Below are 15,070 nucleotides of genomic sequence, written 5' to 3'. Positions count from 1 at the left end.
CATATTTATACATGCCAAAGCATCCAATACCATGAATCGAAAACCATCGTGTCGAATACCATGGACCGAAAACCATCGTGTCCAATACCATGGACCGAAAACCATCGCGTCCAATACCATGGACCGAAAACCATCACGTCCAAAAAACATGTGCGAAAATTATGCACAAAACCATAGGTGGGTCCGCCCGACCTAACACAGGGTCCAAAACCAAAAGTGGGGTTACGGGTGCCCCTCAAACCCCCTGTGACCTCCCCCCCTCTAACCCCAGTTAACTATGTGGGCTAGTCGTGGAAAGAATATAACACAACCCAACACTTTGAAAAGGATTTGAAATGGAAAACCCTTGGTTAAGCTTTGACCCTAAATTCTCTCACGATCCCTCCCTCCAGGTTATTTATCTCCAAATTAGTATTGGGAATATAGAAGAGTTAGGCTACCTAGTTTCTTTGCTTTTTGTAACATCCTCCTCCCACATCTACCCAAGTAACTATCCAACCATGGTATACATGCAATGAGAGGCTACTATGATTGGATTCGACTTCCTATGTGACCTTAAGGAAGTGGAATTGACAGAACGCATCAACCAACCTATCCACATCAACAAGAGAACCCTCAGGAGACATGTCAGCCACTCAAACATCCTGTCCCTGGGTCCCACTAATGTTATCAACATCTTAGGCCTCAGTTGATCCCATGCTAGAGGCAAGAAAGCATCCATAAACCCAGAGTCGCTCTCACATGCTTTCCTACCAACAATCAGAGACTAAATTTGTCAATGCTATTCCAATGACTCTGGGATTTGAGCCACATTTTCAAGCTCAAAGCCCAAGTCACTGGCCAAATTAAAAAGGTCACTGATGAGCATCATCATTGGGTAATTATATGGGCCTTAATTCACCTCCTAGCTTAGTCAAACCAACTTTTCTCATAACTTATTACGTGTTTTTTATTATATTTTGTTTATGAGGTGAGTTAGAGTTGAATATTATGCTTTGTGGACTAATATGCTTTGAATGCAAGATTAAAGGAGAAAATCAAGGAATTTTGGCAAAGAATAAGGTCAAAACTCGAATGGGACAAGGGAGAGGGATTGCAGGAGGTAAATCCCCCTCATTTACTACTCCTCCATTCAAATATTCCTCCATTCATCACATCAGATTGGAGTGAAAACAACCAAATCATGAGGACTAGAAGGCAGCTGAGCAAGTGAGAGACGAAGCACCCATTTATCTCGAGTTTGGGAACCGTGCCTCCCTAATTTTAAGGAAGTCATTGGGGACTTCAGATGTATAATTAGAGAGGCTTAGGACCTCTGTAGGATTTGGACTTTTATTGTAAAAATCTAAGTTATTTTCGAGCTGTAATACTTGTGAAAGTTCTATTGATGTAATTTGTTGTTTTGGTAATAAGAATGAGTTTTGTTTTGAGCCAGCACTAAGTTAACTCAGAGGGCTGAAGCTCTTGGGTTAGGGCCCAACCCTAGAAACCAAGGCTCCTCTTTATTGTACATGTATGTTTAGTGTAGATTCATAGCTTCATTGTTAATTTGCTTTTTAGATGCATTTCCATTACAAGTAGTGTAGATTAGATTGGTTGTTTAATAGTTTGCTTCCATTTGTTCCTTATTTCAAGTAGCAGATTAGCAATGATAAAAAGGATCGCCACAAGCAACAGGAGTCTCGGCCTCATTACCTCCCTCTAGGATCATGACTTGAGGAAGGGACCCTTAAGTAGCCCAAAAAACACAAATTTCTAGTTCTTTTATGAGCTTTGGAGTTTTCTATCTTTAAATTAGTATTTGGTTAGTTTTTCAAGGTAGATTTCCATTGTCATCTTTTTCATCTCCATTCCTGCAATAGATCTCATCCATGTTATCATTCCTTTCAGCAACTTTCTTCATGCATAGTATAGGCAGTTGATTCATTAATTCTTCTTTTCTAGTTTATGAAAATGTATCTTGTTGCATAGCTTTTTGGAAGACACACATGTTTTACGTAGAGCAGGTGATTCTGGAGGAGACTAAGACTTCATAGCCAACAACCACCTTTCACTCCATCCACCTTATCCATCCCTTGTTTTCACCATCACCTTCACTAGTTTTTCATTATTTTTCATAGACATTCTTCCAAGCACATTGAGCGAATCCAACCATCTATTATCTTGGATATTGACTCTTGAGTGATCCTAGACCTTCTCCCACTCCATTCCACCCATCACACACATTTCCTAAGCCTCCCATCACCTCCAACACCTCACATTTAGCTCTCAGTTGTATCCTATAGGTTTCTTGTAATTTCTACAGGATCATCCTATAGGTTTTCTTGAAACGGCCTGTTTTGAGGACAAATTGATGGAAAAGCTCTAGGAAGTCACCAAAAGCCTCCCAGGGGTCCTCCACACCACCCAACCATCTCATAACCCTTCCAGACATCCTCAAACATCCTTAATTCACCTGCCACATGCACAAGAACAATTAGTTTGCATACTTGATTTTACATAAAAAGAAAAAAAAACAAAAACAGATTTAGTTTAGTCTATTTACTTGCACATTAGTGTTGTTTGATGCTTATTACTTCTATAACTTAGATAGCAGCATTTGTTTCATGTTGATTTAGCATTTTTGCCTAGCATAGCTTCTTAAATAGTTAATTAGGGAATGGTGTGATTTAGAATTACATGTCGACCTTCTCCATTATTGCAGTAGAGTAACTCTCTCTTAGAGTAGATTTACCTTTCTTTCATCAAAGAATCAAGCTTCTTCTCACTCCATAGAAGTCTGGCTTGGAACCCCAGTGGTCTCTCGCTAGTTGAACAATGACAACAGGCAGAACCATCACTTTTACTTGTGTATACAACACTGTCACCTCCAAGTTTGTACGAACCCCGGGTTGATAAGTAAAGTTGGTAGCCCAGGAGTTGCAACATCCTTACTGCAATACTGGTGCTCATCACTTTTTGGCATCGTTGCCGGGGATGTGTCTGAGTAGAATGTGATTACTGCTTTCTTTTCTTCTATTTCTTGTCTTCAATATTCTTCCATTAGTTTATTTCTACAAAAGTAATCTAGTTGTTTCCTTTCTTCCATTTTGCATTTTCTACTTTCCTTTCCATTTCACAAGTAAAATTTCAATTCAGCAAGTAGCTTTTTCATTCTGTCAGTGATTTTCATTCGATCAACAATTTCAATTCTGCAAGTACTTTCCAAGTTTGAAAAAATACAAAACCAAACCAAAAATATTTCTTTTCATGCCTTGTAGGAGTAGGGACAACTTAGGGAAATTTTTGCCAAATACCCCCACTACATCAAATAGCCAACCTTCCCTCTTCTTCGGTGGCTGTGAATTGGAGGAACCCTTAGGTGAGAAACCAGACATATTTAAAGAACCTACAGGGGAAGAAGAAGAAGAACCGATTCCTACTGAACCAATGGCTGAAAACAGAAAGGACAGAGGGAATAGAGATTGAGTTGAGGGTGCCTTCCCCATCAGGGAAACCAATGGGGACACTAAGATGAAAAATATAAGCCCCTCTGCCCTACCCCATTTTCATGGCCTGACCATAGAGGTCCCTGACACTTTCCTATTTGAGTTTGTTTTTATGTGTCGAACCTATGACTATACAAATGATGAGAAAATGTTAAAACTATTTCCATCTACCCTCAAGGATGAAACGTTGCACTCGTTCATGGGTTTGCCTAGAGATAGCATCACAACTTGGGCTCAGATGTAGAAGGCATTTAACAACAAATATCGAGACTACTATCAGTCAAAGGATACTAAAGAAGAAATTTTCAGGATGACCATAGGCAATGATGAATCCCTAGAGGATTATGAAGAAAGATTCCAGCTTAGTTACAAAAGGGCTAGGTGCACACTTGACCCTGAGTCACTAAAGTTGGTCCTGCTTAGGGGAGTAAGGGAAGATCTTCTGGATAACCTACATTTGTTAGTAGCAAGATATATCTACCAATTACCCTATGAGGATATCAAGGCTGTCTTTAGAAACCATTCTAGGGCAGTTAGGAAAAAGGGTAGGGGTAGTCAACCTATGGTCAGTATATCATCTTCCAACTCATCCATCAAGGGTGAAATTGGAAACATGCTAGAAGATTTCAAAAGTGAGATGTTGCAAACCCTTGCCTTACAAATGGACACCATGCACATTAAGAGAAAGCAGGAGGAAGCAGAGAGGGCCTTGGCCATTTTTTTCCTAGATGCACTAGGAGGCATCCTAGGAATGAATGTCCATTAAACTCTATTGAAATTTGCTCAGTCTGTGAAGAAAACTACTCCACATACAAGTGCCCTTCTTTGCCTGAACTCAAATTTGTATATCAGGGAGCTGAAGGGGTCACTGAGCAACTCTGCTACATTAACCAAAGGAGACTTCATGGGCATAGACCATACCAGCAGGGCATGCAAGGGTCATCTCATGCATATTACAACCCCAATCAAGCCACGACCATACCTTCTTGGGGACCACCTGCTCATCTTTCCTAGTCTACACCCCCTCCTTGGTCCTTTGCACCTCAGTATCACTCCCAGCTAGCCAGCTAGTCCTTTCAACCTTATGCTCCACCACAACCTCAGTGGAATGCACGGCCCCAAGGGTAGAGGCCCCAATACAACAATTCTCCAGCTCTATTGCCTCCACCACCTGCCCAACCACAACTCCTACACTCTGCTCCACCCAAGCAACCCTAGATGCCTTCCTAGCCAAATCCGAACCCGAACAACAAGCAGGTTCAACAAGGATATAGTGGAGAGACATCATATCCAGGTTATGCTGTGGAAATCCAGGAGATTAACCTGAGATCTGGGAGAGTTCTCCCAGATAACCAACCTCCACCTCCACCTAGGGAGGTTGAGGAAGAAAGAGAGGAAAGCAATCAAAAATTAAATCCACCCTTTCCTGAGAGATTAACCCAACCACTCCAGCCTACTCGAGAAGAGACTGAACTTTTGGGAGAATTGAAAAACCTATGTGTAAATATTCCACTTCTCCAAGCAATAAAAGATGTTCCTATTTACAATAAGTTGATTAAGGAGAAGTTCTTCAAGCATCCAGGGAGGTGAAAAAGGGATGCCCCTACCATTAATGTCATTGGGCAGTTGTCCGACTTAATGCTGGGGCAGGTAATATATCCAAAATATTTGGACCCTATAAGCCCTGTAGTAAATGTGCACATCAATGGCACCATTGTCCCACACACTCTTATCGATCTTGGGGCTGCCATTAATGTGATGACCAAGGACACAATTCTCAAGCTCAACCTCCAAGGTTCATTGAGGAAGACCACAACAGTTCTGCAACTTGCAGACCATTCCACAGTAACCCCTGAGGGAATTATGGAGGATGTGATGGTCTCCTTTCACTCTTGGGAGTACCCTCTAGATTTCCTAGTTCTTCATCCTAAGGCTAAGCTTACTGGTTACCCTCTTATCCTTGGGAGGCCATGGTTGACCATTGCCGATGCTTACATTAGCTGCAGAGATGGGAATATGACCATTAAGAATGGGCATATGTCCAAGCAGTTAGTCCTATACCCTCTTTAAGCTCTTTTCAGACTCCCGAAATATGAAAAGATTGACGAGCGCTTGTCCTTTCCAGCTAGTTAACGGATTGGAAACAATATCTCTCTTGTATTATTTTACGCTTTTTTCGGGCTTGAGAGATTAATTTATGAAAAATAACTTGTGGAGTTTTCTTTTTGTCCCTTTTCAAACTCTCTAAACATGAAAAGGACCGAGTTATCTTTGTTGTTAAACTCGTGAAAACATCAATTAGCGACAAACTTGTCCATATAGACAAGGCTGAGTTTCACCTTCACCAGACTCGTTAAAACATCACATAGCGATGGATTCACTGAAAGGGTGGAATTATACAACAAGCATATGTTATCCTCCTCAAGCTTAATAAAAAATAAAGAGGTACTAGTCAGCAATGACTGGGGAAAATGGAAAAAGGGGAAAACCACTTTATGGTAGCATGTCGCTCTTGAACATGACACTTTCACTTCATCTCCGTGACTATTTGGGTTGGGTTATCTGCTTGACGGTTATCATACCTATGGTATATCACACCATCCATCACTTTTTGTTTTGGGTCAATGCTGCCAATTCATTCAGACTATTTGGGTTGGGTGATCTACTTGATGGTTATCATACCTATGGTCTATCATACTATCCATTACTTTGGTTTTGGGTCAATGCTACCAATTCATTTAGTGTCGTTGATATGTTCAAGAGAAGTCATTCAGTCAAAATTCATCCTTTGCAATACCATGAACCTTCATTTTTATGACCGCCATTCCTGAACCTTGTGTCGTCAGCCAAATTCCATCTCCAAAATCACTACACTCGTTTTGTGTCATTGATCTGGGATACATCAAGACCCTCCTGCAACGAGTCGCTTCTTGTCGACATCAGCACATTATCCAAGAAGTTGACTTAGAAACACCCTTCCAGTACCTTGAGGCTTGCATGCATCAATGGCAGGTTTCTTGCTTCTAGCGATAGGCATACATCAATGGCCTTCGACTGAAAGACTTTGTATGGTGTTTGACATCAAATCATCCATTCACACCATGCATAATGTATTGCAGTACTTTGAGGATCATTATCATTATCGGTAATTTCTCTCGCATTTGTTAACAACTTACATCATTGGATGGTAATCATATGGTGTCTTCCCATGTTTGACTTCAGGTCACATATTCACATGGTTAGACTCGTACTTGAGTGGAATATTGAATGAGATAGAAAACCCTGAATCTAGTTTCATCCATCCAGGCTGCGATTTCAAGAGTACTAAATCATATGTACAATGGCTTTACATTGTTGGTCATTTCGATCATGGGTCTATATTTGTAGACGATTGTTTATGTACATGTAATGAAATTTTATAAGCTGAGCATGGGTATTCCTTCCCTCAACAATTCATGTAAAATCAAATACCATGATATATCTATTGTAATTGATGCCGATCACCTTCCACTTTGATACCTCCTCGTCACATCGTAAAGCATTTCATTCGACATTGGCATTTTTCCAACTTCATGCTTTAGGGGCCAGCTGTTACAGGTCCATTTGGGCACATCAATCCCAACATCCATGTTAGTGTTTTAGGGCTCATCAAACTCTAATTTTAGTTGCTTCATGCCCTAAATAAGTTACCCCTTTGAATGCCTCCTTCCTAGACAGTTTCATGACTTGAAGACATCCAGAAACAACCTCTAGAGGGACCAACGTAGGTAAGCCCTTGTAAAGGTGCACTGCAGAGCAGTTGAATCCACTGTCAGGGTGCTCTGCAGAGCACTTAGGCTTCCTTTCACCCGCGGTGGGCAAGAATGAGAGAAATTCACATAGGGTTTGGGGAATATTCTTATCTTTTGGGATCATCTAGAAGGTTCCCTCACTTATCAACTCCTATGAGCTCGAAAATGGATGAGGAATGAGTTAAGGTGCATCCTATCCTCTCATCCCTTCCTCCATGGAACTAATTCTAAGTATGGAAGGCCATTCAATGCCACCATTTATGAAAAAACCTCCTTCATCTTCCTACAAATTGACCACTCATATAAGTGATCAAGGGCTAGATTATGTTGAATTGTAAGGAGATAATGCTACTATGAGATTTGACTTTGAAGAAAGCATTGTAATGCTACAAGTTTGGCATGCTTTTGATGTGATGTGGATGGGATCCAAGCTGGAGGAATGGCTTTGAATCAGAAACCAATGGCTGTACTTCCTTATTCTATCTAATAAAGTGTTTGAACCTTTTTCCCATATGTTTGTATTGTTTCATAATTCTTATATATGTGAATTGTATCTGATTCCTTTCACTTATATTCAGTAGATCGTGTGCTTTGATTGATTCTTTATTTTCTGTTGTGTTACAGGGTACTTCTCAAGCATATTAAGTATGGGAAGGAGTGAGAGGATTGATACAAGGGAGATGAGAGGAAAGCAAAATTGCAAGTAGGTCTTCTTATCTTCTCATCTTATCTATTGCTTATAGGAAATGTATAAAGCACTTTAAACTGTTGTTCTAGATGCACCTACTTATCTAGGGAATTAGTATTTACCCGTAGATACCAAATTCTCCAAAACAAATTAGTGACTCCACTGGGGAAGATCCTCTTTCCTAGTAGCTTATCCACCTCCTAGGACACTCTTGCAAACCCTACTTGTGTTCATTGATTTTATTGCAGCCTTGTTGAAGTGAATTTTGGTAAAAAATTGAGGTTAGATGACTCTTTGGTGGCCTCTGAGGAATCAACATAGGCTTGGTTAAGGGGCAATGCTCTTCAAAGCACCCTTAAGTGAGAGACAGGGCTCTGTAGTGTAGTTAGGCCCTTTTTTACCTACGCTGGTCCACCTTAGGTCAAATTCCACCTTTGGATTGAGTTTTTGCCAAATTTCTTCTGTTTAATTGCTTGCTAATTGATCAATGAATGTCATGTCTCAAAGAACAAGTTTCTATCTCCTTGTCTAGCCTTACTTTGACTTGATTGATTAATGTTTCTTAAAAGTTTTCTTTGTTATTATCAGTCTATAGTCAAAGTTAGAATATAGTTGATTAATCTTTGTTCAAAAGAAAGTGTCGTAAAGTATTCTTTTCCTTCGAAACAGAACCGTCGTAAAAGTCTTCGTTCTTGTTAACGATTGATTGATTATATGTGCATATTTCCTTTTTTTTCATCATAACATTAAAGGATTCAAAAAGAAAAACTTGAATCATTCATATTGTAGTTTGTGAATGCTTGAAAGGAATACCTAGGGAAATTGCATTAGATGTGCTCTTTGCTCTTTGTCAAAAATCTGATTGCTCTATCCCTACTAGCTAAGGATTTTCATTGTTAAATTGAATGAAAAGAATGCTTGTCATATTAGTTGCATTTTAGGAATTGCAAACATACATCATGTGGTGAACCTTGAAAGGAAAATTGTAAAGAAGATCAACTTAAAATTTATCTGAATTTACCTAATGGAGCATTATCACATAACGAAAAACATTTAGTGGTTCTAGGCTAGATACGTGTTCTAGCGTCGTAAAACAAAGCAGTTGTCGCTACCTTGTTTGCAATACATCTCGAGTGTGATACCTCATTCCATGTACGTGAGAATATCGTAGCTCGTCCACGTACCTTCGGGTATATAGGGTGGTGTTACAGTACGTAAAGTATATGGGAATGCTCTCACTGTGTGGTTTTTCATTAGATAACACTTATACGAATTGGGCCTCCACGTACTTTTGGGTATATATGGGAGAAAAACACTAGGTTTTTATCCATCCTTAGGTAACCGAGTCAGCCGCCTTATACATTGTGATACACTGAACACAACATTCGAGGAGATTGCCTACCCTACTTCTTGGTTTTCCAGGAGGTATTTTGTAGTTCACAGTTTCTTGGTAAACCTTTCACCTAGATTATCCCTCTTTGTTTTGTTATGTTACTTTAATTAAAATAAAATTAATTGACCGTGGATAACATCCTCCCCGCTCACTCCTTAGTTTGTCTTAGGTTGAAACATATGGCGACGAATCCAGAATCCACTAATCAAGGAATTCCTTTTGATTGGAATCCTAGTCCTTTTCCTCCTTTTGGAAATATTGGTGCTCCTTATATGGCTACATTGTCCCTTCCGAGACTTACCATTGGCTTGCCAGTATGGTTGTTTTCAACCTCCTTGGTTCAAAATGTCGTGATTTCTCTTTAATCAAGTACACCTCTAACTAGACAAAATCAACTTCCAGTTGATCTTAAAGTTGACCCTTTGCCTTCTTCCTCAGTTGTTTCTTCCTCCCCTTCTTCCTCTTCACCTGGTGAAAGTATTGGTACTAGAAACTAGGTGGCTATGAAGAAGAAGAAAGGGAAGAAGAAGAAGAAGAAGCAAATTCAGCAGAGGGGAAACCAAGAAACCATTGCTTTGATTGCAACATTTGATGAGAAACCATCCATCAAGCCTCACAAAGTTTGATATCCATGCAAACTTTGTGTGGGAGACCATCTTCTTCGACATTGTCCTGATATTCCTCAGATCTTAGAAGAATGGTCTTCTTGTTCACATCATCCCGTGCCATCAACTTCTTGAGATCATACTGGTGATACACCATCAACTAGTGGTAGTAAAGTTCATGGAAAGAAGGGTAAAGTTAAGTTTCCCTGTAGGTTATGTGAAGGGAATCACCCCATTCACCTTTGTCCCTATCTGGATGAAGCCAAAAAAGTGTTGGATAACCATCCTGCTTCACCGCAACAACTTCCATCTGGCTACATGAGACTATCCCTTAATCCTTCACTAGTTGATGAATTGACTGACTCGAATCAACCGTCAGTCAAACCCACTCTCTCTGAATGTGAATCCTATGAGTCTATACCCAACCCAAATCAACAGGTCTAGGTAACAATTGACCCGATTTCACCTTCAATTAATTGCACCATTCCCAAAGAGAGTGAATATAATACCACTCAGGTTCTTTTTGTTTCTTCAGATTCTAATGAGTGTGGGGGCAGTCCTCATGTTCCACCAATACAGGAGGAAAATCATCACATTCTCGTAACTCAAGGGATTAATTCTCCCATTTCTACGGTACCCCCTCCAAATAGTATGGTCACTTCCTTCGATTGGAATCGACTGGCAGGATTTCATCTTCCTTCTTATGTGCCTTTCTAGATCATAGTGCAGGTTTGTAACATAATTGTATCTGGCACTATTATAGATGAAGGTGCATGTGTGAGTATCCTTTCCTCTACTGCTTGGAAAGCGCTTGGTTCGCCACCACTTGTGCATGTTACCCATAATATGTTGGCTTTTAACAAAGGAACCAGTTAACCATTAGGAATCCTTCCTCAGTTACCTATTACTTTAGGAGGAAAAATCATTTATCTGAATGTGATGGTAATCCCAGGCCCTTTAGATTAAAATTTACTTCTTGGGCGTGAAAATGTTTATGACATGGGAGTTATTGTTTCAACACTCTTTCGAGTGATTTGTTTCCCGCATGAAGGCAGAATTGTCACCGTTGACCAGCTTTCATTTCCCGGTCCAAATATGCCTCCTAGTCAACCATCTTCCCTAAATAGTCCTTTTGTACCAATGGTATTGTCCCCACCACGGGTTAATTATGTGGCAACCCGTTCCATGCCTACATCAACTGACGATCAATTCAGTGATGTTGTACATTATGTACTGGGGGCATTGGAACCAGATCTTAGATTCCTTGCTACGGATCCCTTCCAGAGCATTGTTCTCCCTCTTATGAGAACCTCTTGGAAGTCATGACCTCTTATGGGTCGTAAACATAGGTCCATGACGATAGTTCTTTTACTGTGTCAACCTCGTTAAAAAAATGAAATAGGTCCATGACAATAGTTCTTTTATTGTGTCAACCTCGTTAAAAAATGAAACAGGTCCATGAGGATAGTTCTTTTACTGTGTCAACCTCGTTAAAAAATGAAACAGGTCCATGAGGATAGTTCTTTTATTGTGTCAACCTCATTAAAAAATGAAACAACTCCCATGAGGATAGTTCCTCGTCTTGTGTCAACCTCGTTAAAAAATGAAACAGGTCCATGAGGATAGTTCTTTTATTGTGTCAACTTCATTAAACAATGTAAACTTTGAAACGAGAACTATAAACTCAAAATGGGAACTCTGGCCAAAAAACTCAAAAAAACATCAAAAACAGTGTTAAAAACGAAAAGTGTTGATGTTGGAATAACACCTTTTTTTTTGGTAAATTTTCAATATGTTTTAAAAATGGTGGTGAAAACTAAATTTTTGCGCAAAAATTGTCCAAAAAACACCCTCAAAACGAAAAGTGTTAACGTTGGGAAAACATTTTTATTTTTATTTTTATTTTTTCCAAAATTAAAATTTCAACATTTCGAAATAATGGCGTAAAGTATTTTATCTTGACCCCAGAAAACATTAAAATTTAAAAGAAATAAAGAAAAAAAAAATAAAACAATGAAAACACAAAAAAAAAAAAAAGACAAAACAAAACAAAACAAAACATAAATTAAAATATATACTAAAAAAGAAAAAAAATTCATAAAAATGTTTAAAAAAAAAAAAAAAAACAAAATTAATGATAAGAATTAAAAAAAATAAAAATAAAAATAATAAACATTATAAACAAATAAATAGTAAAAAAAAATTAAAAATAAAAAAATCAATCAATCTTCTAAACCATAAAAAATATTGGCAAAAAGAAAAAAACAAAAATATGGAAAAGAAAAAATAACATTTAAAATAAACCAAAAATTAAGTAGGTATAAAAAATAAAAAAATTAAAAGAAAAAGAAAAAAGAAAAAAGTAAAAACAAACTAGATTTAAAAAAATTAAAAAATTAATAAAAAATTAAAAACTACTAAAATTAAGATTAAAATGTTGATTACTTAAAAAAACAAATATAAACATATATATAAAAAAGACAAAAATAAAAAATAAAAAATATTAAAAAAAAATATCTCATAAACCATAAAAGAATTTGGAAAAATAATAATAATAATAATAATAATATATCTATATATATATATATATATATATATATATAATAGAGAAATTAAAAAAAAAAAAAAAACGTTAGCAAAAACTAGGAAAAAAATTAAAAACAAGCTAGTTTAAAAATAAAAATAAAAAATAATGAAAAAAAATTAAAAGCTAGTAAAATTAATATTAAAAAAAACAAAAATTAACTCAAATTAAAAAAAAAAAAAAAAAAGATAATTAAAAAATAAAAATAAAAAATTAACATTTAATTTTTTTTTTAAACAATTTTACTTTATTAAAAAAAATTATTATTATTAACTTTTTTTTTTCAAACAAATTATTTTCCTTATTAAGAAAAAAAAAATCATTAAAATAATTTTAAATTTCTTTTAAACGAATAAACTTTTTTTTTTTTTTTTTTAAGAAGCTCGGCATATATAACTTAACTGTTTCGATACAAAATTGCAATGATAGAACAAATAAGACTTTGGATACCTCACAAATAACTCATAAAAGCAACCCAATATAACAGTATCTTCAACTACAGAACGTCAGACTAGACATATACACCTACTTTAAAAAATTATACTAATCACTGGGACAAAATGGAAGAATAGTAGTTGTCTTGAAATTATCAATTCTAATGATTTGTGCTGTGCAATCATCCAATCTAGTCAAAAAGACTGAAACCCATATCCTCTTCGGACTCTTCCTCTGGCTCAGGTTTCTTTTCCTCTTCCTTTGGAGCAGCTGCAGCAGGTGCAGCTTCTGTAGCACCGGCAACTGGGGTAGCAGCAACTGCAAACTTGCTTGGATCCTTCACATACTCCTTAACTTTGTCAGCCAGTGGAAAACAATAGTCCAGTTCAATAGCAACTGCTAATACATTCTTGTAACCGTTGATGATTGCATGTGGAACCACTGCAATTGTGGGATAACTGATCGCCAAAGAAAGAGCTGTCACAGTAGAAATACCGGCAACGAATTTCTCTATTAAATCATCCTCTCAGGATCAAATACCGATCCATTGTCGTATACAGACTGCACAATCAATCCATAGGAAAATGACCGAATGCCAAGCTTTGCCAGCAAAGCTGCCTCGGAAGAACCAACCTTGTCTCCTTTCTTAATAAGCTCCAGGGGTGTTATAATTTCAACAGTGCCTTTGTTAACCTTTGTGGGAATATTTAACACCTGGAAAAAAGATGTCTGAGATGGATCCAGACCAGTGTTTCCAGGGGGTGCCACCACATCGACTGGTGCAACCAGACCAACACGAGCAGGAGCTCCCACCTTGTATTTTGCTACCTCCTCCTGCACCTCCTTGAGGTCACCCTTTGTGAAAATAAGACCAACATTTCCCACTAGCAAAGGAATTAGGTTCTGATAAGCTGTGTTCCCGGACTTCTCTGCATAGAGCCGAATCGATCTCTTCATCATGGTATTTTTCCCCATGAGAACGACCGAATCGGGCCTCAACCCGGCACAAATGCCCTGCAACTGCTTGGATCCCACATTGTCTGCAACGCAGATCAGCAACTGTGAGTATTGCTCCAGCAAATCACATATTTTCTTGTCGTAGACGACCTTCTTCTCGGCCTTGGTTCCCTTAAACCCCATTTTGGCCCCCCACTTTCGTATACGCGATTACGTTCTTCGTTGTACCAAAGGAAGCACCAGAAGCATGGTACGCAGTATTCGTTCGTTGGTAGAGAAATAAAAAGTTATTTAAGAAAATTTCTCTATATTGCTACTTTGCCCCAGAGCTTACAGGAGCGCACCAAGCCTGTAAGACCATTTTGAAGTTGTTGCCCCGACTCAGCCGCAACCACGGAATGCACTCGAATTGAATCTATGGTAGGTATCAATAAACCCTAAAATCTATGATATGTGTCAATAAACCCTAATATTCTAGAGTTTATAACTAGTTATTCCACCGAGAGGTGCAAAGGAAAGCCCTATGGAAGGAGGGAAACGAATTAAAATTTTTAATTTAAAATTTTAAAAAATTATTTATTGATTTCAAAAAACAATTTTCTTTTTTTCTTTAAATAGTTATTATATTATTTTTTTTAAATACATTTTTTTCCTTATTTAAAAAAAAAAAATCATTAAAAAAAAATTATGTGTAAATTTTAAAATATATAATTATTATTTAAATAAAATTTAACGTATAAACATTTTTAATTTAAAATTTTAAAAATTAGAATTATTATTTAATAAAAAAAATAAAAAAAAATTGCCTTTTTCCTGCCGGGGGATAGCGTCCGATTCCTAGAATCAGACCCCCCCGACGCCCGTGGTGGCTCGGCCGCGGGCGAAGGGCCTGTGCGTAGGACCCTTCGCCCGCGGCTGAGCCACCACAGGCGGCGGGCATCCGATTCCGCGTAGGACCCTCCGCTCGCGGCCGAGCCACCACGGGTAGCCGGGGGGCGGGCATCTGCGCAAGACCCTCTGCTCGCGGCCGAGCCACCACGGGCAGCCAAGGGGCATGCGTTCGAGCCACTACGGGTGGCCGGGTGGCGGGCGTCCGCGCAGGACCCTCCGCCCGTGGCCGAGCCACCAT

The 15,070-nt window shown here is 38.2% G+C and overlaps 1 pseudogene; it reads right to left on the bottom strand.

Moving 5' to 3' along the window:
- Positions 1-12,996: 12,996 nt before the first annotated feature.
- On the bottom strand, positions 12,997-14,303 carry LOC149160307 (large ribosomal subunit protein uL10 pseudogene; annotated as a pseudogene).
- Between the last annotated feature and the right edge of the window lie 767 nt (positions 14,304-15,070).

This window comes from Pinus tabuliformis, chromosome 5_2, assembly GCF_031772625.1.
Source record: "Pinus tabuliformis cultivar Carrire ecotype Pingquan chromosome 5_2, CPIR1, whole genome shotgun sequence".
Lineage (NCBI taxonomy): Eukaryota > Viridiplantae > Streptophyta > Pinopsida > Pinales > Pinaceae > Pinus > Pinus tabuliformis.
The sequence above is the reverse complement of the archived record's forward strand: the minus strand, read 5'-3'. Positions and strand labels throughout refer to the sequence as shown.